At 34.5% G+C, this 17,442-nt stretch overlaps 3 long non-coding RNA genes across 4 annotated transcripts; 1 reads left to right on the top strand and 2 right to left on the bottom strand.

The window, feature by feature from the left end:
• Positions 1-23: 23 nt before the first annotated feature.
• Positions 24-4,190, top strand: LOC126819240 (uncharacterized). Of its 2 annotated transcripts, none has more exons than XR_007679552.2 (5): positions 24-152; positions 347-644; positions 1,553-1,646; positions 3,120-3,304; positions 4,143-4,190. It is a non-coding gene; the product is annotated as an uncharacterized LOC126819240 (long non-coding RNA). The 2 variants fall into 2 exon arrangements; XR_007679553.1 differs by lacking the exon at positions 24-152 and adding an exon at positions 175-192.
• Positions 4,191-8,721: 4,531 nt separating this feature from the next.
• LOC126819241 (uncharacterized) lies at positions 8,722-11,327 on the bottom strand. The gene is made up of 5 exons (XR_008787812.1): positions 11,239-11,327; positions 10,793-11,021; positions 10,018-10,111; positions 9,293-9,477; positions 8,722-8,884 (listed from the first exon to the last, which is right to left on the bottom strand). It is a non-coding gene; the product is annotated as an uncharacterized LOC126819241 (long non-coding RNA).
• Positions 11,328-13,633: 2,306 nt separating this feature from the next.
• LOC130012372 (uncharacterized) lies at positions 13,634-16,297 on the bottom strand. Its single transcript, XR_008787811.1, has 5 exons — positions 16,186-16,297; positions 15,755-15,983; positions 15,044-15,137; positions 14,458-14,642; positions 13,634-14,107 (listed from the first exon to the last, which is right to left on the bottom strand). It is a non-coding gene; the product is annotated as an uncharacterized LOC130012372 (long non-coding RNA).
• Between the last annotated feature and the right edge of the window lie 1,145 nt (positions 16,298-17,442).

Raw genomic sequence — 17,442 nt, 5'->3', positions numbered from 1 at the left:
AATTTCACACGTCACAAGCCATGTCAGCGACCGGTGTTCACAGGTTGGCAGCATCTCATTGGCTCCTTTTCCAAATGTCGATTTTTCATGTGGAATGGCATTGATTCTTAAAGTTGACTTTCCACGATTCGGTCTTTTCTACTTCTGCAAAGGTAGGTTACACATCTGATTAAGAAGAGCAAATAATTATAGGTTTAAATTTTTTTATTCGAGGTCTTTGAACTTTTTTTTGCCATACTTTCAAACATTGTAAAACTAGGTAGAGATACTCCAAAATTATTAATCTGTGAATCGGCGCAACTTTACACTGTAATTAAAATAATCTAATTTTTCTTAATATTTGTAGGTTCCATCGAAAGAAAATGGGTTACAAATCAGTTCTCTTAACCCTGTGCTTATTAAGCGCAGTAGTAGTTCCTGCATTATCAGCTAAAAGACCAACCAAAAAAGATGAGAAAGAAGAAGTAAAAGATGAAGTTCAATATATTGTCACCGAAGAAGTATATTTGGATGTAGAGATTGAAAATTACTTTGGCCCTGACAACCATTTTGGAGGTCGGATTGTTATTGGTATCTTTGGTGATCTTGTTCCCATGACAGCTTTGAACTTCATAACATTAGCAAAAGGATTCAAAAAGCGAGGTGTAAGTACATAATCGATAGTCATAAATGCACCACAACCACAAACATGTAGTATACATATTTTTAAAACTTTGTTTTATACATAACTATTTATTTTTAGTAAAGATTGTAGCTAAAAAAAAATATTTCAAAATATCGAATACTCGAGAGGTACATGTATACTCGCTCGATGGTTATTATGATTGCGTGTATACATTAGCTATACTGACACGTGTAAAGTCAAATCAATAGCAAGGTCCACACCATTAAACTATGAATGAAAACTTTCATAATATGTGTTAACTATATATTCGTACTTTTAGTTGAGTATTTCTCTATATACACTTTTATTAAAATTTTTATATACGTGAATTAGATTATCAAATTTAATAAAAGCGTATATTACATTATAATTTTATTGAAACTCCCTATGACGTATTTTTGTCCAATTCCGTGACGTGATAATAGGCATGTTTTGTCTTATTAAATGACCATTCTTTTCGAAATAGTTCTTTTTTCATCTCCGTCTTCATTAGCCAAGTAGGAGCAGAACAGTAGGAGGTTAAACCCCATTTCATTTAATTTCATTTTTTCAGCAATAATACATTAAGTAATTTCACACAACCTAAATATTAGATTGTTATAACTGTGTCAAACACCGGAAATATACTGGACTTATTTAAAAAATAGTTATTACAAATAGGAATGCACGACTAAATACTAAAACATTGATGTAAAGAATGTGTTTATAAGTATGTGGATGAGTAATAAAAAAGCTGATAGCGATTCAAACAAATACCTTCAAATAAATGTAAACAAATGTTCATTTGCCAACTTGCCGATAAAGGCCTATGTTAAAAATCGAATTTAAGTTCATGTCTAATATTGCATTTAATTTCATGTGTAATCTCAAATTTAATTCTATTTGTAGATTTTATACAAATATGGTGGAACAACATTTCACAGGGCAGTAACAGATTTCATGATCCAAGGTGGTGATGTTACCCATAACTATGGCGAAGGCGGTAAGAGATACTTAATTAATGTAGCTTGGAAATAATGTATGTCCGTTCTTGTGAAAAGAACTAAATATTTCCGAGATTATAAAACTTATTTGAAATATACCAGAAGAGTTAGATTAAAATGAAATATTTTCAGAACTATCAAAATAGAACTTGATCTTTTTATTCGTTCAGGCGTATACCCGAGTGTTAGTTGTTTGAGTGGTCTAACGTGTGCGCTGCAGATCATAAGGTCTACCATTAAGTCAAATGGCATGGTGTAGATCCCAAAACGTGACAAGAGGGTCGTCTGCTCAAACATGTGGGGGTTATCACACTGCTTAGACTCCTACACATAAACGAATTATTCAAATACAGTTGTACCACATGTTAGTCCAGAAATGACCTAGTTTGTGTCGAATGATCTTTTACCTCTCCTTCCCTCACTCTCCCTCTCTTTCACTCCCAGTGAAACAAAATAAACCGGTGTCATGGGGTGAGTTGCCCCCCCCCCCCCCGCCTCTCTGTCTGTCCGTCAAACTTTTTGTGACACAATAACTCTTCTTCTGATTGAGCTAGAATTTTCAAACTTGGTGTAGCTGTTTAATAGTCGAATGCCTTCACCGAGGTCAATGATGAGCATTCTCTACTTAGGCTAAGCAGAGATACGCAATTTGATTGCGTCAATACCTTGACTAAGGTCGATAATGAGCATTTTCGCCTCAGCTTAAGAAAAGTGATAAGCAGTTTGATTGGTCTAGAGTTTGTAGCTCGACAACTTTAATTCTACGTTATTGAGTGAGAATGGTGAAACTTGGCGTATATCATTACCTTGACTAAGTTCGATAATGAGCATTTCCTATAGTTTCATTACATCAGTACCTTGACTAACCTAAATAATGAACATTTTCTGCGTCGATGTTTTGGGAAATGATAACTTTGATTTCAATTGAGTGAGAATGGTGAAATTTGGTGTATAGTTTCATTACATCAAACTCGGGAGTATCGTTTCAGTACATCATTACCATGACTAAGTTCGATGATGGGCAGTTTGATTGGTTGAGACTTTGGAGTTCGACAACTTTGATTCTAATTGTGTGAGAATGATGAAACTTGCCATATATCATTACATCAATACCTTGACTAAGTTTGAATACTTTAACTAAGTTCGATGATTAGCAATTTGATTGGTACAGACTTTGGAACTCGACAATTTTGATTCTAATTCAGTGAGAATTGCAAAACTTGGCGTATATTATTGCATCAATGCCATGACTAAGGCTTTATAAAAAGATAAATATGCAATTAAACAATGTGTGTCATCTAATTACTTTTTCAATTTGGCGGGGGACATCAGCCTCAGTTGGCTTGTTTATTTTTCTCTCTCTCAATGAAACAAAATAAACCGGCGTCGTGAGATTTGTTTATTTTTTTCATGTTGTTCTTATTTAAATTTGTCTACCCCTTTTAGATAAAGTTATTATTATTTTTTTAAAGGTATGAGTTTATACGGACCAATGTTTGATGATGAAAACTTTCTTGTCAGCCATCAATCTGCTGGTATTGTTTCTATGGCTAACTATGGACGAAACTCAAACGCATCTCAGTTCTTTATTTTGCTTCAAAAATCAAGGTGGTTGAACGGACGACATGTTGCTTTTGGAAAAGTCATTAAGGGCATGGTAAGCATCTTATAATATAAATACAAGAATGTAGCTAACAGTATATTAATGGTCTCTATAGTTTTAGCATACGAACTTGTTACTCAGCTCGACGAAGTTTTCCGAATGTTAATGACTTTAACAAATCTGAATCCACGCGAGGGAAATCGTCAATATTGAAATTTAATGTCAGGGTTTATCACGATAGTTCAATCAAGGTCTAAAAGTCTTGGGGACGTAGCGTACTGACAAAAGTAGCAATATTGACTCTACTAATAATAAAGTAAAGTCTGATACTCTTGTAACTCACACCCGCATCCCAGAATTATTGCAATTGCAATTTGTATTTATTTCCAGTATTACTTTTTAATGTATTGTGATCTGAATCGCTTCGTAAACATTTTGGCATTTCCCAAATGTTACGCGGCAATTCTAGCCGTCATTGTGGTAACAAATGATGATATTTAAAATTATATGGTGATTGATAGTGTAGAATCACGCCCCCTTTTCGTAACCCCACAACGACATTACGACAGAATTAGAGAGACACGAAAAATTCGTAACATCATGCTAGAAGCTGAATAAATAAATATATGTATACAAAGTGCTGGTACTGTTTGAAGAGGTTTGGGGAAATAATATTGATTTATTATTTTTTTTCAAAATAATGAATTATTCTTGATATTATTCAATTCATCTAGAATTGAATCATTACTTAAACAAATATTTTGCCTTCTAAAACTGTTACATCTATACCTCCTTCAATATCCCTAATCTTACTGTAAGATTGTACTTACACAGATTGCTCTAGTTTGTATTTTATTCCTTCACGGATGTCAATGTTTTGATTATTTTGCAGGATGCCGTAAGAAAGATTGGCAGTGTTAAATCTTCATTGAAAGGAACACTCATAAATAAAGTTAGAATCATTGATTCTGGTGTAGTCGGCATTCCCTCTAAATATGAATTATCAGCAAAACAGATGGCCTCAGATGATGATGTCGAATAAACAATGTAGATGCCTTGTAGATAATTTGAATCATTTTTGTGTACGTGTACTTAATTGTAACTCGTTATTATAATTTAAACACTAGCCTATCATAAGTTTTTATTTAGTCTATACGAACGCCCCTTTACATACAAAAATGGGGTCCCAATGAACTTATTCCGATCCGGTCTTCCATAAGCAATACAAAGTTATCTATCTATTATGAGAAGAATGTTTGGAAATTTTAATTTCTATAATAAGAGTCTATTGCATAATAACTGTGTTTTGCATAATTTGTAGTTAGATATATACATTAGATCAAGAGGATATTCTTAGCAGAAGTTAACCTTTTTAGACTGATTGTTTTTCCACCCATGATCATATGAATGTTTTGAAATAAAGATTGGAAAATAAACTATTAGATGTGTTGTTTTCTTGTGATAGATATGGCAATATATCGACACACGTTTTCGTAACACACAATCTCAAATAAATGAGAATTGATGTCACGTGTTCTAGAAAATAGTGTATTTTAGTTAATTATAAATCGTCGTCTGAATCTGTTTTGTCATCTCGGGTTACTCAAGGTTCTGTTCTTTGTCCGAGTTTATTTACCCTTTATACGTCACTATTATGTAATATTGTCAGAAAATATGGTCTCAACTTTCATTTGTATACGGATGATACTCAGTTATACATTTCATTTACACCTAATTGTCCATCTTGTTTCAATTTATCAAAATTGCAACTTGAGAACTGTATTAGTGAAATTAGAAAATGGGTGTCAAAGAACTTTCTAAAATTGAATGATGATAAAACCGAATATTTGTTATTAGGTAAATTTGCACATGATAACCCCCCTGTTGTAATTGGTAATTGTGATATATTGTCATCTTATTCTTCCCGTAATATTGGCGCAATCTTTAATAGTTTTATGCTTATGGGAGCTCAAGTAAATAATATTTGTAAACTGTGCTATTTTACTATCAGAAATAAAGGTAAAATACATAAATACTAAATCACTTGTTAATTCTCTGGTCACTTTTCGATTAGATAACTTTAATTCACTTTTAGTTGGTTTACCTTTTAAGCTGATAGATAAATTACAAAAAGTACAGAATACTGAAGCTAGACTTGTTACTTTAATTAAGAAATACGACCACATAACTCCTGTTTTATATAATTTATACTGGTTACCTGTTAAATATTGAATTGATTTTAAGATTTTATTACTTTCTTTTAAATGTTTAAATAATTTAGCTCCTGTTTACCTCTCATATCTATTAGATCTTTATACACCTGGCCGAACATTAAGTTCATCAGAAAAACTACTTTTAAAGCCCAAAACTATTCAACTAGTCTATTTTGACACATGACACAATTATATGGAATACAAGTTACTTGAAGAGTTTATTTCAGCGACGTTTCTACAAATGTTCAGACCGGGGCCTCGTCCAAACGTCGCTGAAATAAAACATTCAAGTAACTTGTATTCCATATAATTGTGTCATGTGTTATACTCATCCGGTTACTAAATGCCACTTAAACAATTGGGTCCTAATTGATCTCAGGACATGTCTATAGGACAATAACACCCCTCTAAATGCCAAACAGGAGGTGTTTATCTCCTCAATATGGAGATATAAACATCGTCGAGCCACCAAAGCCAGTTTAGAAGTTACTTTGTGCGCATGAGCCTACCCTAACCCGATTCTTCCATATTTTTAGCATGTTTACGGAAATATATCTCGAAAATACAATATAGGAAGCTTCTACAATTTTGCAGTCTCGTAGTTTATTCATCACTTGATTCTGTGAAATAAAAATATTTAGCCACCAAAGCCCATACATACCCTTTACTTATTCAACTCCAACACTTGGCCTTGAATCCAGGTGTTATTAAGTTTTCGGTGATATAACTCGATAATGCAGCATAAAAGTTAATGAACTTGTGTATAAACATGCCAAAGTTCATTAACGTTTTTATGATGCATACCCATGTTATCTGTTAAAGTGGAGATATAAACATCTTGGAGCCACCAAAGCTAGTTTAAAAGTCATTGTGTCTGCATGGAGCCTACCCTAACCCGATTCCCCAAATATTTAGTATGTTTACGGTAATATATGTTTGTTGTTTTTTTTTGGGTTTTTTTTTTTTTTTTGGGGGGGGGGGGGGGTGCTTAAGTATGTCTTAAAATGTTATTTTCTAATATAAAGGTAACAATTATTATCGCGATAAATATATAAACCGGGGAAACCCCATGAGATTGTCACGTACAAGTGTGTAATCGAAACCACGCACTTGACTCAGTGACAGACCTTATTATCTGAAGCACACGCGTTAGACCATTCAGCCACCAAACCTACCCCCCCCCCCTTCTTTTATAATGGTTTTGAACGTCTGAACATTTGATTTAATAATTCTTGGAATAGAACTCGGAAAGATTGGTTTTCTCTGTTTTGAATCACGGTGGCTCCATGAAAAAGGTCTGGCTCACTGACAATGGTGTCTGGGGTTCGATTCCTGTGTTAACAGAGAAATTACCCGGGATTTTCCAGTGTGCACTCCTTGTCAGTGGTGCAGAACGTTAAACATACGTTTGCCTATTCTGAAAACTTTGTAATGCACATAGGTTATATACGATTTTAATTAATCCCAAACGCAATTTGCGCTGCTTGTAATGAAATCTTTGAAATGACTGGCCACTTGATGTTTTTATACGCCAACATTTTCATGTGGACGTATATTGTCGTCGCCCCTGTCCGTTCGTCCGTCCGTCCACAATTTGTTTGTGGACACTCTACAGACTACAGGTCACAATTCTTATCCGATTTTGAGGAAACTTTAAATATATGTTTATCTCCAAAAGATCTCGGTTCTTTTCGATATTGGCATGTATCGGATCGAAACTTCATAGATTATGGCCCCTGATTGTACAAAAAATCACGTTTTTAGCTTGTGGACACTCTAGAGGTCACAATTTTCATCTGACTTTGATAAAACTTCCAATGCATGTTTATAACCCAAAGATATTGGTTCCTACATATCAGATCGTAGCTTCCTGAATTATGGAGGCTGATTGTACGAAAAATCACGTTTTTAGCCTGTGGTCACTCCAGAGGTCACAATTATTATCCGATTTAAAAAACCGCCCCATTATATCACCGTTACACCCTAATTTTGAATTTGTGAAAATCGGACCAAAACTGCCGGACAAAATGACCGCCCCTCAGACGCTAGTAGTGTAAGAAATATGGTATATCAAGGTTGTGGACTCTCTAGAGGTCACAGTTTTCATCCGATTTTGATGAAACTTAAATATTCGATATTCGTGCATATTATGACCCTTGAATATATCACCGTCACACACTAAGATCTTGGTTCCTTTTCATAATCTCGCGTATCCGAATATAACTTCCTGATTGTTCGAAAAATCGCATTTTTAGTTTGCGGATCCTCTAGAGGTCACAATTTTTTCCCGATTTTAAAAACCGTTTAAATATATCACCATTCTACCATAATGAAGGCTGAATTCGAATTACGGAAAATTGAAATGAAAATGCCCAACAAAATGGCCGTTCTTTGTACGCAAATTGTGTAAAAGTATGTATGTAATACGAAGGTTGTGGACCCTAGAGGTCACAATTTTGATGAAACTTGAAATGCGTGTTCATAACCCAAAGATCTCGATTCCTTTCGATATTCGCGCATATCGGACCATATCGTCCTGGATTTATGGCCCCTGATTGTACAAAAAGTCACATTATTTTTTTAGGTCGTTCTCTGTCCATTGTTTGGAATTCTGTAACCCTCGATCACAGATACGGTGCATTATTACATTCGCGCTAGAATATAGAACCACGGTGGTTCGGTTGGTATGGCACTGGCTTACTAATCAGGCGGTCCCGGCTTCTAATGTAATTGTATAAATAAATCAAGTCCCATCGGAGGAAACATAGGCCTTGTAACAATATAAAAGGAAAACAGGATGAGCTTTTTTTTTTTTTTTACAATGGTTGTTTATTACAATATCCTTACAAGATGTCTTCTACAAGAAAAATTACATGAAAAATGGGCGGGGGGACACACTATATTACATATATAGTAGACTACATATTACAATATCCTTACAAGATGTCTTCTACAAGAAAAATTTCATGAAAAAGGGGCGGGGGACACACTATATTACATAGTTGACTACATACATGGCGATAAAATAACAACTATGACAGTTGAATTAAGTAGATTTGGCCGCCGTATTCACGTAAACATCAGTTCACTAGTTGATGAGCTAAATAAATACAAATTAATGCAGAAAATACAATACTAAAAAACACGTAGACATGATGTAGATTGAACGAAACAAGTCTGTAGAACATTTTATACACGACTACATAACAATTCAAAATAACACGCAGAAATGAACTATGATGGTAGAAAATTCACAAATTAATTAAACTGTTTATTTTTCTAAATCATCAGTAAACATTTGTTTTCTAGATAGATCGTATTTTTCAACTTCTTCAAGAACACAGTCGGTGATTTTGATGGGTCGTCGTGGTGTTAAACCGTCTTTTTCTGAACCTAAATCGTTGATAGCTTCTACTACATCCTGAAATTGAGAAAATAAAGACGGTGATTAAAAATTAAACATATTTCGTTACATAAAAATATCTCTAAACATATGTCATAGCTTCCATTGTAAACATCTTCTAGTAAATAATGGAGTCACGGTGACTCAAAGGAGCTAGCCCATTAACCAGGTGATCCGGGGTTCGATCCCGTTGTCAACCGAGAAAAGTTCCCCAGAATGTCGAAGTTATTCTGATAATTTAATCTATTATTAGGGCTCAAGAGAACAACACAACATTTGGTAAATAAGGCGTTTTGCGAAAATGATGCCAATTAGTGATTGTAATTGGTTGTATTTAAAATTGGAAATCCCTTTAAAAATAAACAAACAAACAAACAATCTCCAACCCAATTTCGATAATGATTTAAAATGAAGGAAAGCACTTACGTATCCTTTAACAACTTTGCCGAAAGCGACGTGTTTGTTGTCGAGGTATCGAGCTCTAGTGAAGAGGATGAAGAATTGTGATCCGTTAGTGTCTTGTCCATGATTAGCCATAGAAATAATACCAGCACTGCTGTGGCTGACGATGAAGTTTTCGTCATTGAATTTATCTCCGAAGATTGATTTACCTGGAATTTAAAGAAAATATATAAATATCGATAAGATGAAATAAAATCATTGCAAGCCATAACGTATCCAAAACCAAAACATTAATGCCACTTGAGCAGTAAAATTATTGCCAGGGTAATAGTTAGTGTTAGTTGTATTTTACGTCCGCTTCCACCGAGGTGATATCGCAGTAATGACTGTCATCTTTATTTATTTGTTTCAAATTAAAGGGTTGTATATAATTGTAGAGTGTGGAATATTTATAAAATAACGATATCGCTATTAGGAAATGGCAATAAACAATTTGTTCTGTAATAAGGGATTAATGTCGTTAATCACAAAAACTGTGGATTAGTGGTGTTATTATAAACATATTATAACTGGTCTAATCATGTAATTCAGATTCCTTTTGAGTTTTCAATAAATCTCCGTGAAGGGTAAAAAATATCCCATGGGGAATATTAAAATAAATGTATTTGAGTTTTCAATAAATCTCCGTGAAGGGTAAAAATATTCCCTGGGGAATATTACAATAAATGTATTGTTACACAAATACTTACTGCCAGATCCATCACCAATGGTGACGTCACCACATTGGACTAACATGTCTTTTACCACTCGGTGACAGAAGGTGTTTTTGTAATGAAGTTTAGGCTGAAATAAATAAATAAATAAATAAATTTTCTATTTAAACATGGTGTTCAATTTCCTAAAATGATAATGATTAGGACCTATAGTGTCGTTTCTCTTTAATACAGTTTTAACAAAATGTCAACGTGTAAATTTGAACGTGTAACTAAAGAGGGACAATCTCTTAATGTATTGATAATGATATTATAAAGTTTATTGATTTGTCGGCACACAATCTGTCGTCTGCTTTCAAATTGATATGTTATACGTCACGGGATCTTCATGTTTTATATAATACATGTCATGCACGAGGCCAGAGATCCCTTTTCGCTTTTTAGACCCAATATCTCTTTCTCATTAATTTGGAAAGTTCACATAACTGACGATTATTTTTGTTCTTTTCTATTAAAGTAAAAAAAAATTTCACATTTATAATTTTCTCTCTCTTTATTCCAACAGTTTAATAGAACATAGCTTACTCCAAGGTCAGCAGAGTTTAATTAAATAATTGTTACGGGAAGTATCGTTTCTAACACAAAAAAAAGAAGAAAAAAAAACATCCACCAAAAACGTGAATTAATTGAAATATAGTATTACTGTGTTATTTATTTTATTTGAAAACAAAATTGTATTAAAATTTTATCATTATTTGTTTTATTTGAAAACAAAATTGTATTAAAATTTTATCATTAATTAATTTCTTACCCCTTTGTTTCCTCTCTTGAATCCTTTGCAAATTCCAGCGAAGTTAAGTGCTGTCATTGGTACTGAGTCTCCAAAAAGACCTATTGTGAATTTACCTCTGAAATCTTCTCCTTCGCCATCAAAGTTTTTAATTTCAATACTAACTGAAGCCTCTTGTGTGATAGTGAAATTTCCGCAATTTCCAAGAGTCAGAATAGAAGCAGCGAGAGTCACAAATAAGAGAGCCATCCTGAAAAATAAAAAAATAAAAATATAGTAAAATATATTCTTAAAGTTGCCAGAACACACCTAAAAATATATATGCCGAAGTCTTGATTTTCATATTTTCTGTTACAAAAATAAATTCTTTTACGGCATAATTTGAAGGAACAAATGATCCGACTAATTGAATGAAGAGACAAAAAGTTTCCTTGCATACTGAAAACAACTATAATTGTACACTGTACCTGTATGTTATCGCTGTAAGCTCAGTAACTTGAAGGACGAGAATTAGAACATTACATCTTTTAAAGAAACATTAGTGCCACGAAGCAACTGATTGAACAGCCAATGAGCGCCTTGTCAACTGCCAGAAATCGACAAACACAAGAATATACATGTATATTGTCCTGTCATATTTTAATTTTTTTATCATAGCTTGATAATGACTAGAGAAGCCTAGTCGAAACGTCGCTCAGTAATAAGCAGTACATGTTATTGTATTCTAGAGAATTGTGACCTGTATACTCTAGTTCAATTACTAAATGCCATTGAGACAGTTTGCCAGAAATCGACAAACACAAGAATATAACTGGATAATGCAGCATAGAAAGTTAATGAACTTTGACATGTTCATACCTAAGTTATCTGTTAAAGTGGAGATATAAACATCTTGGAGCCACCAAAGCTAGTTTAAAAGTCATCGTGTCTGCATGGCCATGGAGCCTACCCTAACCCGATTCCCCAAATTTTTAGTGTTTACGGTAATATATCTCGAAAATGCAACATAGGAGGCTTCTGAAATTTTACAGTCTCGTAGTTCATTCATCCCTTGATTCTGTGAAATAAAAAAATCATTTTGCCACCAAAGCTGACTTGAATACTTTTTGATGCAAAGTGGACGTACCCTTTTCAGCGTGTTCTCGGTTAGCCTAGTGTGCGACATGTTTTTGTCTTTTGGGTTTTTTTTTTTTTGGGGGGGGGGGGGGGGATTGGTTTTTTTTGTTTAAGTATGTCTTAAAATTTTAATGTTATTTTCTAATATAAAGGTAACAATTATTATCGCGATAAATATATAAACCGGAGAAACCTCATGAGATTGTCACGTACAAGTGTGTAATCGAAACCACGCACTTGACTCAGTGACAGACCTTATTATCTGAAGCACACGCGTTAGACCATTCAGCCACCAAACCTACCCCCCCCCCCCCCTTCTTTTATAATGGTTTTGAACGTCTGAACATTGGAATAGAACTCGGAAAGATTGGTTTTCTGTGTTGTGAATCACGGTGGCTCCATGAAAAAGGTTCTGGCTCACTAACAATGGTGTCTAGGGTTCGATCCCGGTGTTAACAGAGAAATTCCCCGGGATTTTCCAATGTGCACTCCTTGTCAGTGGTGCAGAACGTTAAACATACGTTTGCCTATTCTGAAAACTTTGTAATGCACGTAGGTTATATACGATTTTAATTAATCCCAAACGCAATTTGCGCTGCTTGTAACGAAATCTTTGAAATGACTGGCCACTTGATGATTTTATACGCCAATATTTTCATGTGGACGTATATTGTCGTCGCCCCTGTCCGTTCGTCCGTACGTCCGTCCACAATTTGTTTGTGGACACTCTTCAGGTCACAATTCTTATCCGATTTTGAGGAAACTTCAAATATAGGTTTATCTCCAAAAGATCTCGGTTCCTTTCGATATTGGCATGTATCTGATCGGTACTTCATGAATCATGGCCCCTGATTGTACGAAAAATCACGTTTTTAGCTTGTGGACACTCTAGAGGTTTATAATCCAAAGATATTTGTTCCTGCATATCGGATCGTAGCTTCCTGAATTATGGCCGCTGATTGTACGAAAAATCACGTTTTAGCCTGTGGTCCCTCCAGAGGTCACAATTATTATCCGATTTAAAAACGTTCGGTTATATCACCTTGAGTGCCTGGGGTGTTTTCGGGCCATTAGGGGGACAAACAATGAGCTGAAAATGCTATTTCCATAATACCAAGGCAATGTGAAGGATGTTTTGGCGTAAAATTTAGGCATTTATACATTTGTCTGAACTACTATACTATGATTACGTTAATTTCCCGGGACTGGTTGGGCCCCAGCAATCACATCGCGGGATGGGGTCCCCGGAACTGGTTAGGACCCATTGATTGGTAGAACCTCTAAGTTATGTAATTTAGTTAGTTTTAGGGCCTAACCGATCTCTGGGCCCCCGAATATCTGTTGGTACCTACCAGTCCCGGGGTCCCCAATATCCCTTACTGCCCAGGGCCCCAATCCTCTCCCCCTCAGCTCAGGTACTGGTTGGCTCCTTCCGGGATAAAATATTAGTATGACCCATAATGATGGGGTCCCCTTTAATGTGGGGGGCCCGGGACATTTGTCCCACTTTGCCCCCCCCCCCCCCGATCCGGTACTGGACTTCTGTAACCCTCGATCACAGATACGGTGCATTTTTACATTCGCGCGGCGGTTCCATCAGGCGGTCCCTGCTTCTGATGGAACTGTATAATTAAATCAAGTCCCATCGGAGGAAACATAGGCCTTGTTACAATATAAAAGGAAAACGGGATGAGCTTTCTTTTTACAATGGTTTTTTATTACAATATCCTTACAAGATGTCTTCTACAAGAAAAATTACATGAAAAAAGGGGCGTGGGGACACACTATATTACATAGTAGACGACATACATGGCGATAAAATAACAATTAACTATGAAAGTTGAATTAAGTAGATTTGGCCGCGGTATTCACGTAAACATCAGTTCACTAGTTGATGAGCTAAATAAATACAAATTAATGCAGAAAATACAATACTAAAAAACACGTAGACATGATGTAGATTGAACGAAACAAGTCTGTAGAACATTTTATACACGACTACATAACAATTCAAAATAACACGCAGAAATGAACTATGATGGTAGAAAATTCACAAATTAAATAAACTGTTTATTTTTCAAGATCATCAGTAAACATTTGTTTTCTAGATAGATCGTATTTTTCAACTTCTTCAAGAACACAGTCGGTGATTTTGATGGGTCGTCGTGGTGTTAAACCGTCTTTTTCTGAACCTAAATCGTTGATAGTTTCTACTACATCCTGAATTTGAGAAAATAAAGACGGTGATTAAAAATCAAACATATTTCGTTACATAAAAATATCTCTAAACATATGTCATAGCTTCCATTGTAAACATCTTCTAGTAAATAATGGAGTCACGGTGACTCAAGGAGCTAACTCATTAACCAGGTGATCCGGGGTTCGATCCCGTTGTCGCCGAGAAAAGCTCCCAAGAATGTCGAAGTTATTCTGATAATTTAATCTATTATTAGGGCTCAAGAGAACAACACAACATTTGGTAAATAAGGCGTTTTGCAAAAATGATGCCAATTAGTGATTTTAATCCAACCCAATTTCGATAATGATTTAATATGAAGGAAAGCACTTACGTATCCTTTAACAATTTTGCCGAAAGCGACGTGTTTGTTGTCGAGGTATCGAGCTCTAGTGAAGAGGAGGAAGAATTGTGATCCGTTAGTGTCTTGTCCATGATTAGCCATAGAAATAATACCAGCACTGCTGTGGCTGATGATGAAGTTTTCGTCATTGAATTTATCTCCGAAGATTGATTTACCTGGAATTTAAAGAAAATATATAAATATCGAGAAGATGAATTAAAGTCATTGCAAGCCATAACGTATCCGAAACCAAAACATTAATGCCACTTGAGCAGTAAAATTATTGCCAGGGTAATGACTGTCATCTTTATTTATTTGTTTCAAATTAAAGGGTTGTATATAATTGTATATAAAATAACGATATCGCTATTAGGAAATGGCAATAAACAATTTGTTCTGTAGTAAGGGATTAATGTCGTTAATCACAAAAACTGTGGATTAGTGGTGTTATTATAAACATATAACTGGTCTAATCATGTAATTCAGATTCCTTTTGAGTTTTCAATAAATCTCCGTGAAGGGTAAAAATATTCCCTGGGGAATATTACAATAAATGTATTGTTATACAAATACTTACTGCCAGATCCATCACCAATGGTGACGTCACCACATTGGACCAACATATCTTTTACCACTCGGTGACAGAAGGTGTTTTTGTAATGAAGTTTAGGCTGAAATAAATAAATAAATAAATAAATTTTCTATTTAAACATGGTGTTCAATTTCCTAAAATGATAATGATTAGGACCTATAGTGTCGTTTCTCTTTAATACAGTTTTAACAAAATGTCAACGTGTAAATTTGAACGTGTAACTAAAGAGGGACTAAATGTTAATGTATTGATAATGATATTATAAAGTTTATTGATTTGTCGGCACACAATCTGTCGTCTGCTTTCAAATTGTTAATATACGTCACATATTTCTCTTTTATAATTGGCTTTTACCCATTTTACACGTTTGCCCAATTTATAGATTTTAAGTGCCTTCGTTATTGTGAAAGTAATAATAAACTTAAGTACGGGATCATTAGAACATTTCCTAAATTTCTATGTTTTGTATAATACATGCCAGAGATCCCTTTTCGTTTTTAGACCCAATATCCCTTTCTTATTAATTTGGAAAGTTCACATAGCTGACGATTATTTTTGTTCTTTTCTATTAAAGTAAAATTTATTTCACATTTATAATTTTCTCTCTCTTTATTCCAAAAGTTTAATATTTCTGTGTTATTTGTTTTATTTGAAAACAAAATTGTATTAAAATGTTATCATTAATTAATTTCTTACCCCTTTGTTTCCTCTCTTGAATCCTTTGCAAATTCCAGCGAAGTTAAGTGCTGTCATTGGTACTGAGTCTCCAAAAAGACCTATTGTGAATTTACCTCTGAAATCTTCTCCTTCGCCATCAAAGTTTTTAATTTCGATACTAACTGAAGCCTCTTGTGTGATAGTGAAATTTCCACAATTTCCAAGAGCCAGAATAGAAGCAACGAGAGCCACAAATAAGAGAGCCATCCTGAAAAATAAAAATATAGTAAAATATATTCTTAAAGTTGCCAGAACACACCTAAAAATATATATGCCAAAGTCTTGATTTTCATATTTTTTTTTACAAAAATACATTCTTTTACGGCATAATTTGAAGGAACAAATGATCCGACTAATTGAATGACGAAAGTTTCCCTGCATACTAAAACAACTATAATTGTACACTGTACCTGTATGTTATCGCTGTAAGCTCAGTAACTTGAAGGACGAGTATTAGAAAATTACATCTTTTAAAGAAACTTCAGTGCCACGAAGCAACTGATTGAACAGCCAATGAGCGCCTTGTCAAATACCAGAAATCAACAAACACAAGAATATACATGTATATTATTATTGTCCTGTCATATTTTCATTTTTTATCATAGCTTGATACACACTGATCCGCAGTGAATATTTGGTTGGCCGCGACAATCACTGATAAGGATGACATTGGTGCGGCTTAATGAGCTAGAAATATTAACTTTTTTCCTGCGACAAATTAAATTCTAAAACATTTTTTGTATATATTGGAAAAATAAATAAAGGCGTTTGACGTATTTGTAGTTAAAAATTATTTCCGATTTAGTGTAAATGGGTATTAAAATGACTAAAATGCAGCATTCTCTCCGAAGCAGTTATGTCTTATGTAAACAATGCACGCGCCATTCAGCCAATGATTCACACCGCGTGCTGTGACAGCACGTGTTAAGGCAGTCATCTATGACAGAGATATTATACGAGACTCGTAATTCTCTGTGAAACAGATTGAGCTTGATAATGACTAGAGAAGCCTAGTCGAAATGTCGCTCAGTACTAAATGTCATTGAGACAGTTTGCCAGAAATCGACAAACACAAGAATATAACTGGATAATGCAGCATAGAAAGTTAATGAACTTTGGCATGTTCATACCTAAGTCATCTTTTAATGTGGAGATATAAACTACGTCGAGCCACCAAAGCCAGTTTAGAAGTTACTTTGTGCGCATGGGCCTACCCTAACCCGATTCTCCCATATTTTTAGCATGTTTACGGAAATATATCTCGAAAATACAATATAGGAAGCTTCTACAATTTTGCAGTCTCGTACACTGTAACAAAAATTTCCGTGAAAAAACGTAAAAAATTCCGGAAACAAAAATTACCAGGAAAATTTTATCCCTTTTTGTTTTTCCTGTAATTTACAGAAATTCCTTCAATTAACATAAATTCCATTTTCAAATTCAGAAAAAAAAATCCTGGTAAATTTTCTTTCCTGAGCATGAAGATGATAAAAATTTCATTGAATTAACCATTGACTTTATACCCGTGCGTCAAATAGCTTTATCTAACGTCCGCTTCCACCGAAGTGATATCGCAGATAATTTTTAAACATAATCTCTTTTCGCTAATTTATGAATCGAGAGCAAGGTATCACAACCCGTCACTCGTTGGAGGCTTTTAGTGGTAG

The sequence above is a fragment of the Patella vulgata genome, chromosome 4 (assembly GCF_932274485.2).
Source record: "Patella vulgata chromosome 4, xgPatVulg1.2, whole genome shotgun sequence".
Lineage (NCBI taxonomy): Eukaryota > Metazoa > Mollusca > Gastropoda > Patellidae > Patella > Patella vulgata.
The sequence above is the reverse complement of the archived record's forward strand: the minus strand, read 5'-3'. Positions and strand labels throughout refer to the sequence as shown.